The following is a 12463-nucleotide window of genomic DNA, read 5'->3' on the forward strand; positions in this document are numbered from 1 at the left end:
GTTGATATCAGACATTCTCTGTCATCAGTCATGGCCAGCATTGGCAAATTGCTCTTAAATGGAATAGCCATGGTGTAATGATGTGGATGGAGGATAGGCATGGGCTCAACAAGGTATGGCTCATTCACCAAGTCTACACCAGCTACTACCACTGGAAATTGTCCAAACTTCTAGCAATTGAAATCATTTCTGGGACCTCCCTAAGACACCACCCCTGGAGACCAGTTGGAGTACTGAGTGTTCAGTCCACCAAATATTTTAGATTCTTCTCTAAGCAGATGGTAGGATTTCCTACTCCATTCCCTTGATGTTAGATGTGGCTATGGGATTTGCGTTAGCCAATGAGAGGTATACAGAAGTAATGTGTATTCTTACAGGCAGAAGCTTTAAGAGCCAATGCACAATTCAGTATCTCCTCTTTCCCTCTTCTACATCAACCACCGATGTTCAAGATAGTGGGAGGTTTATCATTTTGCTCAGATGGAGGGCAATATGATGCAGAACTTCTCTGTCAATCTGTGAGTAATAGAGCATAAATGAGAAATAAATTTCTGTTCTTTGATGTCCTTGAAATTTGACATTGTTATATCAGTGCCATCCAAAGATGGTCAGGAACAACCATCATCAAATGAAGTTGAGGTTTGGGGTACTTGTTGCAATAAGGGAGACTGCACACAATGGAGAAACCTGGAGAATGTCAGTATAGGGATTTTGGAGAGACTAATTTATAGAATTTGGACTTATGTTAGGTAATTTGGGGAAGGTTTCAAGTAAGCAAGCTCATCTTGCTCTGGAATGGGTGTTCTCAGTAAGCAGAGTCAATTCTATGATTTAGTAACTCAGTATCTTTTATTTAGAAGGCAATAAGAAAAGAGGGGAGCTATAATTGGTAAAGAAGCAACAGTTACATAGCTAACCAAGTTGAGGAGGGTGAGTGATGTTTGGGTACAACCACGGTTTGCACAGAGGTTTATTTTTTTGGGTTTTTTTTTTTTCCTGTGCTCAGTCTTATTTTCACCTTGCTTTATCCTGGTTAGAATAACCTTGTCTAATGTTGGTATTCTGTGAAATTGTTTATGCCCAGCCAGAGAACACTAAATCCTAGCTGTTAGAGCCAGGCCAGCTTCCTGCTGAGAGCAGTCATGGGCTATTTTTAACCTTTTCCTTTTCTAGTCCTCTCTTTTGTCTAAGGCTAAAGTCAGGAGACAGGACATTAATCCAAGCTATCCACATCTTCACCATTGCCAAAATTTTGTTAATGAAGAGGTTGCATAGATAATGTGTCTGTTTTTGGCTTGGAGTTTCCCTCCTGCTCTTATGTTGGAGGATAAGTTGTCTAATCATACTAATCATATGACTGGACAATGCCTGACTAGTTGCATTTAAGCCTCTATATAAGATGCACAGACTAACTGCAACACGGGCAAGTACCAGAAATAAAATGGTTATATTAGTTCTTGTAAAGAGCCCCAAAGTGAGGGAGCTATACTATCAAAAAAAAAAAAAAAAGGCAATGAATACAAGTCTGGAAATCCAGCTAGTTTCCTGTAGAGGTGGGTTTTTCCTGGAGCCTAGTCATGAACTAGTCTATTTGACATAGATTATTTAAATATGTTTGGCAAGAAGTATTTGCTGTAATACAACCTTGCCCTCCTTGACTAAGCTAAGAGGCAATTATGTGATTATATGGACCCTTATAACTATATTGAGACTACTCAGATAATCCATAACAATCTCCCATTTCCAAATCCTCAATAATATCAGCAAGTCCCCTTTTTCACATAAGATAACATATTCATAGGTTCCAGTATTAGGACTTGGACATCTTTGGGCCACTGGGGAGGCCATTGTTCAACCTGCCACCATCTGCCTTCTGGCCCTCAAGCATTCACATCCATTTCATCTACAGAATACGTTTGCCCCATCCTGAAGTGCTGATTAATTGGGACACATTACACTATGAGATCAAGTCCAAAATCTCATGTACATATCACTAGTTCAAAAGGTCCAAACCTCATTATCTAAACCATCTCAATTAGTTAGGTGGGCTCTGGGTATGTTACATCCTGGGGAAAAACTTCTCTCCATCTGTGAATCAGTGAAGCTGGAAAATAAGTTACTTACTTCCAAATAAAAGGGTGAAATAGGCATAGAATAATAGTAATAGATATTCTCAGTCAAAAAGGGAGAAGATGAAAGGAACAATGGAATTATCAGTCTCAAGCATCTTCAGAATCTAACAGGAATAACTCTATTAGGTTTCAAGGCCTGGGAATAATCCTCTATGGCCCTGCCTCCGAGTCCTCCTTTTTCAAAAAAGTAACGTGTATTTGGAGCTCATTAGCTTTAAAAACTCCATGCACATTGCATGAACATGTATACACTATAAAAATGCAAACAATCAGAAATGTATGATGAAAGATAAAATATACTTATTATTTGTACCACCCCAGTAGCAGCTTCTTCCACTAAGGAAACATTGGAGCTATGAGTTTGATTCTCTTTATATCACTTTTTGTATACATACGTAAAATGTGTATAAAGAGGGGCACCTAGGTGGCTCAGTCAGTTAAGCATCTGCCTTCAGGTCAGGTCATGATCTCAGGATCCTGCGATGGAATCCCATGTGTTGGGCTCTCTGCTCATCAGGGAGTCTTCTTCTCCCTCTCCCTCTGTTCTCTCTCTCTCTCCTCCTCTCTCAAATAAATAAAATCTTTTTTTAAAAATGTGTATAGAGATTGGGGCACCTGGGTGGCTCAGATGGTTAAGCGTCTGCCTTCGGCTCAGGTCATGATCCCAGGGTCCTGGGATCGAGCCCCGCATCAGGCTCCCTGCTTGGCGGGGAACCTGCTTCTCCCTCTCCCTCAACTGTTCCCCCTGCTTGTGCTCTCTCACTCTCTCTGTCAAATAAATAAATAAAATCTTCTAAAAAAAATGTGTATAGAGAAAGAGACAGAGAAAGAAAAAGACAATTGGCTCTGGTATTTTAGATACTATAGGAAGATAGTATTTAACCAGTTTGTTTGCTCATGTGTTCCCTATGATCCATAGGAATATGAATTTCCATAGAATGTGTCAAGAAAACTAGTTAAAAATTGTTAATTTTTTAGGATGTTCTATAGAAAAAGGTCAAGATTTCCATATGTATAAAATGCTTCAAAATAATTCAAAGCATCCTATTTTTCCAGCCCACTCTTCTTTGTGCAGTAATCCTACTTTAGTCCTATTTTGCCAACATCTCACCTGCTCATTCAACTCTAGTCCAAGGACAATTTCTAGTATCACTCAGAGCTGGTATATATCATAGATATATCAACTCCTGACAACATGTAAGACTGCAGTATTCATGATGCTTTCCATATATTTTTTTAACAGTTGAGACCCGATAATTTAAAATAGAATTGGCAGCTTTGGGGTGTGAAATCAGTGTTGGCATCAACACAAGAATTTTTCATATTGCTTTTTATTTTAAATTTTTTATTGTTATGTTAATCCCCATACATTACATCATTAGTTTTAGATATAGTGTTCTATGATTCATTGTTTGTGCATAACACCCAGTGCTCCATGCAGAACGTGCCCTCCTCAATACCCACCACTAGGCTAACCCATCCTCCCACCCCCCTCCCCTCTAGAACCCTCAGTTTGTTTCTCGGAGTCCATCGTCTCCCATCCACTTTTTTCAAAGAAATGGAACAAATAATCCTAAAATTTGTATGGAACCAGAAAAGACCCCGAATAGCCAGAGGAATATTGAAAAAGAAAAGCAAAGCTGGCGGCATCACAATTCCGGACTTCCAGCTCTATTACAAAGCTGTCATCATCAAGACAGTATGGTACTGGCACAAAAACAGACACATAGATCAATGGAACAGAATAGAGAGTCCAGAAATGGACCCTCAACTCTATGGTCAACTAAGCTGACAAAGCAGGAAAGACTATCCAATGGAAAAAAGACAGTCTCTTCAACAAATGGTGTTGGGAAAATTGGACAGCCACATGCAGAAGAATGAAACTGGACCATTTCCTTATACCACACACAAAAATAGACTCAAAATGGTTGAAAGACCTCAATGTGAGACAGGAGTCCATCAAAATCCTAAAGGAGAACACAGTCAGCAACCTCTCTGACCTCAGCCACAGCAACTTCTTCCTAGAAACATCGCCAAAGGCAAGGGAAGCAAGGGCAAAAATGAACTATTGGGACTTCATATTGCTTTTTAGTCACACTCCTGGTTTTTCCTCTCACTGCTCTGGCATAAAATAGCCTTCTCTCTCTCTCTCCCTCTTTTTTTTCCTCTTTAACAGGTGTTACTAAGAGTCAATTTTCATGTTATATTCTTTGTTGAATTTTTGGAAGAAGTTTAACCTGAACAGAGATTTTGAAGGAAGGCTTCTCTGTGGAAACTAAATGTTATTTTACATCAGCTGCATCAGGATTCTTAGGGTTATTTTCCATTTTGTGCAATCTGTAGAGGTCTTAAGCATCAGAAAGTGGAAGGGCCATGTATTCTAACAATGCTGGCTGTTTAAATTGCCATTTCCACTAAATTTATATTCTTCAAAAGTGTTGAATATAACATAGTACAAATTATCATAAATAGAGTGTGCTATGTTGAAAAAAGTTTAATCAGAAGGAGTAACACATCTCTGCTATTCTTCATGCATTTATTCTGTTGTGTGAGAAATACTGACCTTGAGGGACAGAGGAATTTATTGGAAGAATCTGTGTATCAAATTTAGTGAGTAGAAATACAAGTAGATGTATTAAGAAATTCAAAAGAAATCATATAGTTCTGTCACAAACTTATGTAGAGAAAGAAAGACTCAAGAAGAAGAAAATACACAGAACCAAAGACAGTCTTCTTGATCTCTAAAGTAAGAGGAATCAATAACACTAAAAATTTAACCAATTGGAATTAGATTCCCTAATGTCTGCACTAATACACATAAATGAGTTAAATAATAAGTAGACTGAGGAGACTCATACATAGTCCATGAAGCTCCATACCCCAGAATATTGCAAAATTAAGTGATACATAAAATGTATGCTTGAGAGAGCTTTGGGATTCTCCAGATCCATGATTCTCCCACTTACTTGATTAATATCATCATAGCCTATAAATCATGTAAGTGCTTATTCATGTCTTGCCTGTTCAAGTTCCCCACACTGAAAATCCACAGAAGGAATCATGGATGAAGTAACTGCAAATACCCACTGTCCTGATGATTTGTGTAAGGTGGTCTGGAATTGGAACAGTTTGGGCAGCTTGCTACTTAGATTTCTATTTGTGCCCCAACTTACACCCAGGAAACTAGACACTAACAGAGAGACTCACCTGTTTCAATCATTTATTCCTTCATTCAAGAAATGTCTACTATGTGACCATAATAGGAGCACTTCCCATTTACTCATTAAACTGGACATTTATTTTCATTGTTGTAGATATACCAGTTATACTTCATAATAAAAATTAGAAAAAAATACACAGTGGAAGCAGAAAACAACCTAATGATAACAGCAGAAAACTAAATAGGTGAATTAAAAGAAAAACTTGGGAAAATCCACAGAAAATCCACAGACTTATAAAAAAGGGACAGAAATTAAAATATGAGGAAAATATCTTTTAAAAGGAGAATAGGTATAAGAATTTCAAAATACAAGTGACAACCAGATGCAGGAGGATAAAATATGTTTTGGGTTGACAAAAGACAAGTTTTCAACCAAATTATTCAATTTACTGGGCAAACTATTGTTCTAGTTTTATCCTAAGAAAATCAAACTTCCGTAAGAAAAAAATCTTACAAGCATTCTGTCAGGGAAAAATGACACACAGTATATTCATATAAGAAGTAATCAGCTAGGCTGGCTTAATTCGTCTTTTATAACACAGGGAAACCAGAAGATTATATATGATAAATTTTGAGAGGAAAACAAATTGTTATGCAAAAAAAAATGCATACAACAGAAAATCACTTAACCTTCTTGAAGAACTTCATGTAAAATTCACTTCAAGGTGAAATTCATAACCTAACATAGACCAATCACTCCTTACCAACATGGCTGCGATTCCCACATACCAAGGTATCAGTATCCTTTACCTGGATTAGTGCAAATGCTGCTTAACTGGTTTCTCTGCCTATTGTCTTTCATTTCTATGATCTATTCTCAACAAGTATTCGGTGATCTTGTTAAAATGTAAGTTAAAATGTGTCACTCAACTGTTCAAAACGGTGTAATAGAACTATATCTCAGGCAGAGTATAATCTGAACTTCTCATGTTCTCCATGGTCTTAAAGGGTCTGCGTCCTCTTTTGTCCCCTTACCTCCTCTACTCTTCACCTCCTTCCCCTTTCCAGTCTAAGTCCACTAGCCTTCTTATTCTTCCCTCTATTTGAAATGGTCTTTGCTCGAATTTCCCTTATTCACCCTTACTCACCTTGATTTTACTATGTCACCATGTCAGACTCTCAATTTACCCTTCCAGACATTCTGTCTCCTTTCCTTGTACTTTTGCCATACACATTTCCTTTTAACCTAGTATATATTATATTTAAGTCTTGATTTTACCAGAATGTTAGTATGTTAGTTTCATGAGAATAGGGACTGTTGTGGTTTTTGTTTACTATCAATATACAAATGCTTTGAATTTTAGCTGGTATATATACATATATATGTATATATATACATATATATGTATATATATATACATATATATGTACTTATATATGAGTGTATATATATATATGAGTATATATATATGCTCATTAAATATTCATTAAAAGCATGACATTTTAGGGTGCCTGGGTGGCTCAGTCAGTTAAGCATCTGCCCTCAGCTCAGGTCATGATCCCAGGGTCCTGGGATCAAGTCCCACATCACGCTCCCTGCTCTGCGGGGAGACTGCTTCTCCCTCTCCATCTGTCTGCTGCTTCCCCTGCTGTTGGTCTCTCTCCCTCTCTCAAAATAAATAAATAAAATCTTTAAAAAAAAAAAGCATGACATTTAAAAATATATATATATGAGTATATGTATATGAGTATATATACTCATATATATAGATACTCATTAAATATTCATTAAAAGCATGACATTTAAAAAATTAACATCTAATTCTCATACATTAATTAAGAAAAGGATAGATATACCCTTAATATGATAAAGAATTCCTATCACGAACTAACAAAATCATCACATTTAGTAGAAAAAATAGTATCTAGATTCCAAACTTAGTGATTACATTCTCCAAGCTGGAAACATTATGGTACAAATTAGTGATTTTATTATGACTGGTATTCAGCATTGTATACTAAGATTTATAGTAGATGCCACTAGATAAATAATAAAATTTCTATAAAGCAGAAGATAAAATACCTCCTTTTGTGCATATAGTGATCATCTACCTTGAAAATACTGGCAAGATCTATAAGAAGAGAAAATGGTGCCTATTATATGATAGCTTAATAGGACTCGTTCCAGAGCAAAAATAAACTCCCTGGTGACTCCCAGAGCAATTTGGGGTGTTTCTGCAGAAAAGGCAGAAATGTATATAATAAAGTAGCTTGTTCTGCTTATTTTTTATTGAATAATAATTTACGTATAATATTAGTTTCAGGTGTACTTGATATTTTTATTCATTATGAAATGATCCCCACAATAGTCTAATCACCATCTGTTACCATGCAAAATTACTACAGTGTTATTCCCTATGCTGTACATTATATCCTCATGACTTACTTATTTTATAACTGAAAGTTTATACCTCTTAGTCCCTTTACTTATTTCACCTGTCCCCTCACTCTCCTCCCCTCTGGCAACCACCAGTTTATTCTCTGTATCATGAGTCTGTTTCTGTTTCATTTTTTGTTCATTTGTTTTGTTTTTTAGATTCCACATACAAGTGAAATCACACACTATTTGTCTTTGAGTTTTTTCACTTAGCATAATACCCTCTAGGTCCATCCATCATGTTGCAGATGGCAGAATTTCATTATTTTTTATGGTTGAGTAATATTCATACATATTCATACATTCATAGCATATCATATTTATCCATTTATCTAGTGATGGATACTTATGTTTCTTCTGGTTGTTACTGCTATCCTTTTAAAACTATCTCCTGGTAGAAGAGACCTGGGCAATGCTGGTTATTCTTTATGATCTCTTATTGAATACTTCACCTTTTCTGATTTTCCTCACACAAAGCCCTCTGATTTCTGAGTTATTCTGGGTGTTAGTTCTTCGAACAACCTTGTTTTCCTTTCCCCCGTGCATCAATCAGAATTTCAGACAATATCAGAACTTTGTTGTTGCATGGGGAATGTAGCAATGTGGACACTGAGAGCAAGAAAAATTTCCTTGTCAGAATGTAGTAACAAGGGCGCCTGGGTGGCTCAGTTGGTTAAGCGACTGCCTTCGGCTCAGGTCATGATCCTGGAGTCCCGGGATCGAGTCCCGCATCGGGCTCCCTGCTCGGCGGGGAGTCTGCTTCTCCCTCTGACCCTCCCCCCTCTCATGTGCTCTCTCTCATTCTCTCTCTCAAATAAATAAATAAAATCTTAAAAAAAAAAAAAAGAATGTAGTAACAATGCACATAGTTCAGTGTTAGGGGAATAAGACCTCCACTTAGTCACATTAAGTGAATTATTTTCAGAAATCAATGATTAGCAGGTTTAGAGATAAGTTAAATTGACTCACTTAAACTGAATTCAGTTAAACTACATCAAACTTTGCAACCAAAATCAGATTACTCTGACATCTTTCTGAGTAAGATTTTTTTGTTCTTTTTTTCCAAACACCTGCTTTTATTATATTTTTCTTTACACTTGGGTCTTATTGATCTTATTTTCTTTGGAATGCTTTAGGGGAGTATCTTCTCTGCCGGAAAGCTGACTTTAAATATGATAGTATATTATATATTGATTTAAAAACACATCTTGCATTACTAAGTAGTCACTGCTCATGACCAAATTGCATGCATTTCCTTTTTGTATGGATTTTAATTTGTTCTAAGAAGTTAATTCACCATGTTCTCTTCATGATTCTTTCTCTCAAACCTGTTTCTAATTGTTCCTCCTTGATTTATTGTTATCGCTTTGATGGACATGTATATACCTCTACTTACCCTTGTCCTATCAGTTCTATGGTTTAAATTGTGATTTTCTTTTCTAAAGTAACTGCAATTCTACTTCCCAATATAAGTAGTTACGTAGGCATAATGATGAACTGATCATTCTGTTTTGCTCTATTAGTTTTTTTAAACTAAGTTTAAATTTTAAAATGTGCTTATTGATGCCAACAAAAACTGCAATGTAAATTAGAGTGTACTAATTCATTAATTTCTTTCTCTTCCTTAAATGTAAGCTCAATTCCTCAAATTCAAACTACCACTTTCTTACAGTCTTATGCACGCACACACATACAAACATACATAAAGGCACGATGTGTCATATATTTTGCCTAAAATTAAAAAAAAAACTATATACCAAATAGCTATCTTAAGTTAAAATAATGTGATTAGAAAAATACCTTGGAATAAGGTTAATTTTTAATTATTGCAAAAAATATAATTGTATATCATCACCTAAGGAAATGGCTACAAAAATCTAAGCAACTCATGATGGAGCCTAAAATTTATAGTATTTGTCATCAAAAAATAATATAAGTAAAAGTATCAATAGTGATGTTAAACATTTAAATTCTCTAACAGAGAAAATACACACAAATAACTTCAAAAAACATTTCAAAACATATTTGAAAATTATGTACAGTATTTTTTTTATTTCATTGAGATATATTTTGAACACACTTATTGCTAGGTGTATCTACAAGTAGAGTTATAAAAGAAGAAGAAAAATTAAATCAGTATATTGCAAAAATTCAATGCACTGTATTGAAGAGTACACCATAACACAGTAACACAGTAATCTCAGCTGTAAAAACAGATCAACGTAGGGGCACCTGGGAGGCTCAGTAGGTTAAGTGACCAACTCTTGATTTCGGCTCAGATCATGATCTCGGCGTCCTAAGATGGAACCTGCTTAAGATTCTCTCTCCCTCTCCCTCCCCTCCTCCTACCCCTCTCTAAAAAAAATCAAAAAACAAAAAACAAAAAAACAGGTCAACATACATTTCTCCCTTCTTTTTCCCCCTTAACTACCTTCTTGTCTTGCCCTCCATTCTTTTCTGTTGTAGACCATTAAAAAAAGTAAGAACAGAGGCTTTAGTGTCACACTAATATTGATATAAATTTTGTTTTATCATCTTAAATATTTTTGCTCTATAATCTTAAAATAGGTATAATAATTGATATTTGGTAAAAAATTTAAAGGAAAAAAATTTTTTAAAAATTTTAAATTCTAACCAACCTGAGACAAAGAAAATGTTCTGTTGTCATGATTGACTCTTATAAATGCATGTACTGATTGAAAAACTGCTTTTTAATTCTCTTTTAAGATCAGAGAAAATATACTTTCTCAAAAATAGCCCAGCTGGTTGATATCACTGTTTATATATGCAAAATTAGATAGAATTCCTTAATAATTCCTGATGGGATTTTCTTTGCTAAGAAATACAAATTCAATATTAAAATTGAAAAATTAAAAACTACTAAAATTTCAAGAATGAAATTTAAAAAGATGTAAAGAAATGGGGATATATGCCAAGTTCCTGGATTGGAGGATTAAATATTTTTAAAATGTCAATTATTAATTATTAACCTAGAAATTTATAAGCTGATTCTAAATATATATGGAAAATTAAAATATCAGATTCAATAACAAATCAATCTTGAAATAAAAGGATAAATCAATCTTGAAAAAAAAAAGGATATTGCTCTCTGAACTTAAAGCTATAGTAGTCAAAACAGACACATATATATAGTGAATAAATTTTTGACAAAGGTGCCAAGGAAATTCAATGTGCAAAGGCTAGTTTTTATAAAAGAATAAATACATAAAAACTGGATATCCATATGGAGAAGAAATGAATTATGACCCTTACTTCACAACATACACACAAATTAATTCAAGATGAATAGCATAACATAAAAGTTAAAACTAAATTTTTGAGAAAGGCATAAAATCTTTGCCATTTTTGAGATAGGCAAAGATCTTTTCAAAGTACACATAAGTTAGAATTCTTCAAAATTAAAAATTTTTGTTCATTATAGTCATATTATACCTTAAAAATGAAAAAGTAAGACACAGAGTAGAAAAGAAAAACATTTAAGATTATAATGATATATATATATATATAAACACACACATATATAAATATCAATGTTCTTGTCTTGCACCCAGAATATATAAAGAACTTATACAACTCAACAGTATAACAGGAAGCAATTCAATTGAAGGGTCCAAAGACTTGAGCAGATACTTTACAAAGAAGACACAGGAATGACTAGCAAATAAGCATATGAAAAGGTGATGTCATTAGTTAACTGGTAAATAAAAATTTTAAAAATGCAACAGCAGAAAATTCAAAACCATAAGCATGGTTAAATTTGAAAAGATTGATTGTATCAAACCTTGTCAATGATATGGAATGACTGGTGAAACAATTGGTACTCTTGTATATTGGGTGGGAATATAAAATAGTAGAGCCACTTTAGAAAAAGATGTCTTATAAAGTTAAGTGCAATCCTACTCTATAACTTAACATCTCCACTTCTACAGAAATATACTGCCAAAATTTTTGTCCAACAATGTTTGTTGTAGCTCTAGTCATCATAACCCCAGACTAGAAACAACCCAATGTCCCTCAAATGCTGACTGGATGTATAAATACCAGTTATGCAGCAGTCATACAATACAATACTATTCAGCAATCAAAAGAAAATATTACAGTTACACTTAACAACATGCATGAATTGATAAAACACATTTAGTGAAAGAAGCCAGATCTAAAAGAGTATAAGCTATATGATTTCTATTCACTCACCATTGAAGAACAGACAGAAGTAATTTATTACAGCAGTGGACCTGAGAGTAGTGGTTGCCACTGGGGCAGAGAAAATTGAATGCAAAAGGACAAATGGAAACTTTCTTGGGTGACAGAAGTGTTCAGAATATTAACTGAGGTGACAATTGCATGGATTATTACCCTCACTGAAACTCTAAACTGTGTATTTAAAACGTGTATTTTATCGCATGTAAGTTATCAAGTAACAGAGTAGAGGATGCAATGGAAAAGGGAGAGTGCAAACACATAGGAACTTGCATGCAACAGAGAAAACATTGTGTCCAAAAAAATATTTAAATTGAAAAAGAACACAATATCTATTTTCGATAAGGAAATAGAGCAACAGAATTTCTCAAATATGGCTGGTACCAATGTAAATGGCTAAAACTGCTTTGAAAAACTGGCAGTTGAAAACATTCATTTCTTTTTTTTTATTGTTATGTTAATCACCATACATTACATCATTAGTTTTTGATGTAGTGTTCCATGATTCATTGT

The sequence above is a fragment of the Neomonachus schauinslandi genome, chromosome 2 (genome assembly GCF_002201575.2).
Source record: "Neomonachus schauinslandi chromosome 2, ASM220157v2, whole genome shotgun sequence".
Lineage (NCBI taxonomy): Eukaryota > Metazoa > Chordata > Mammalia > Carnivora > Phocidae > Neomonachus > Neomonachus schauinslandi.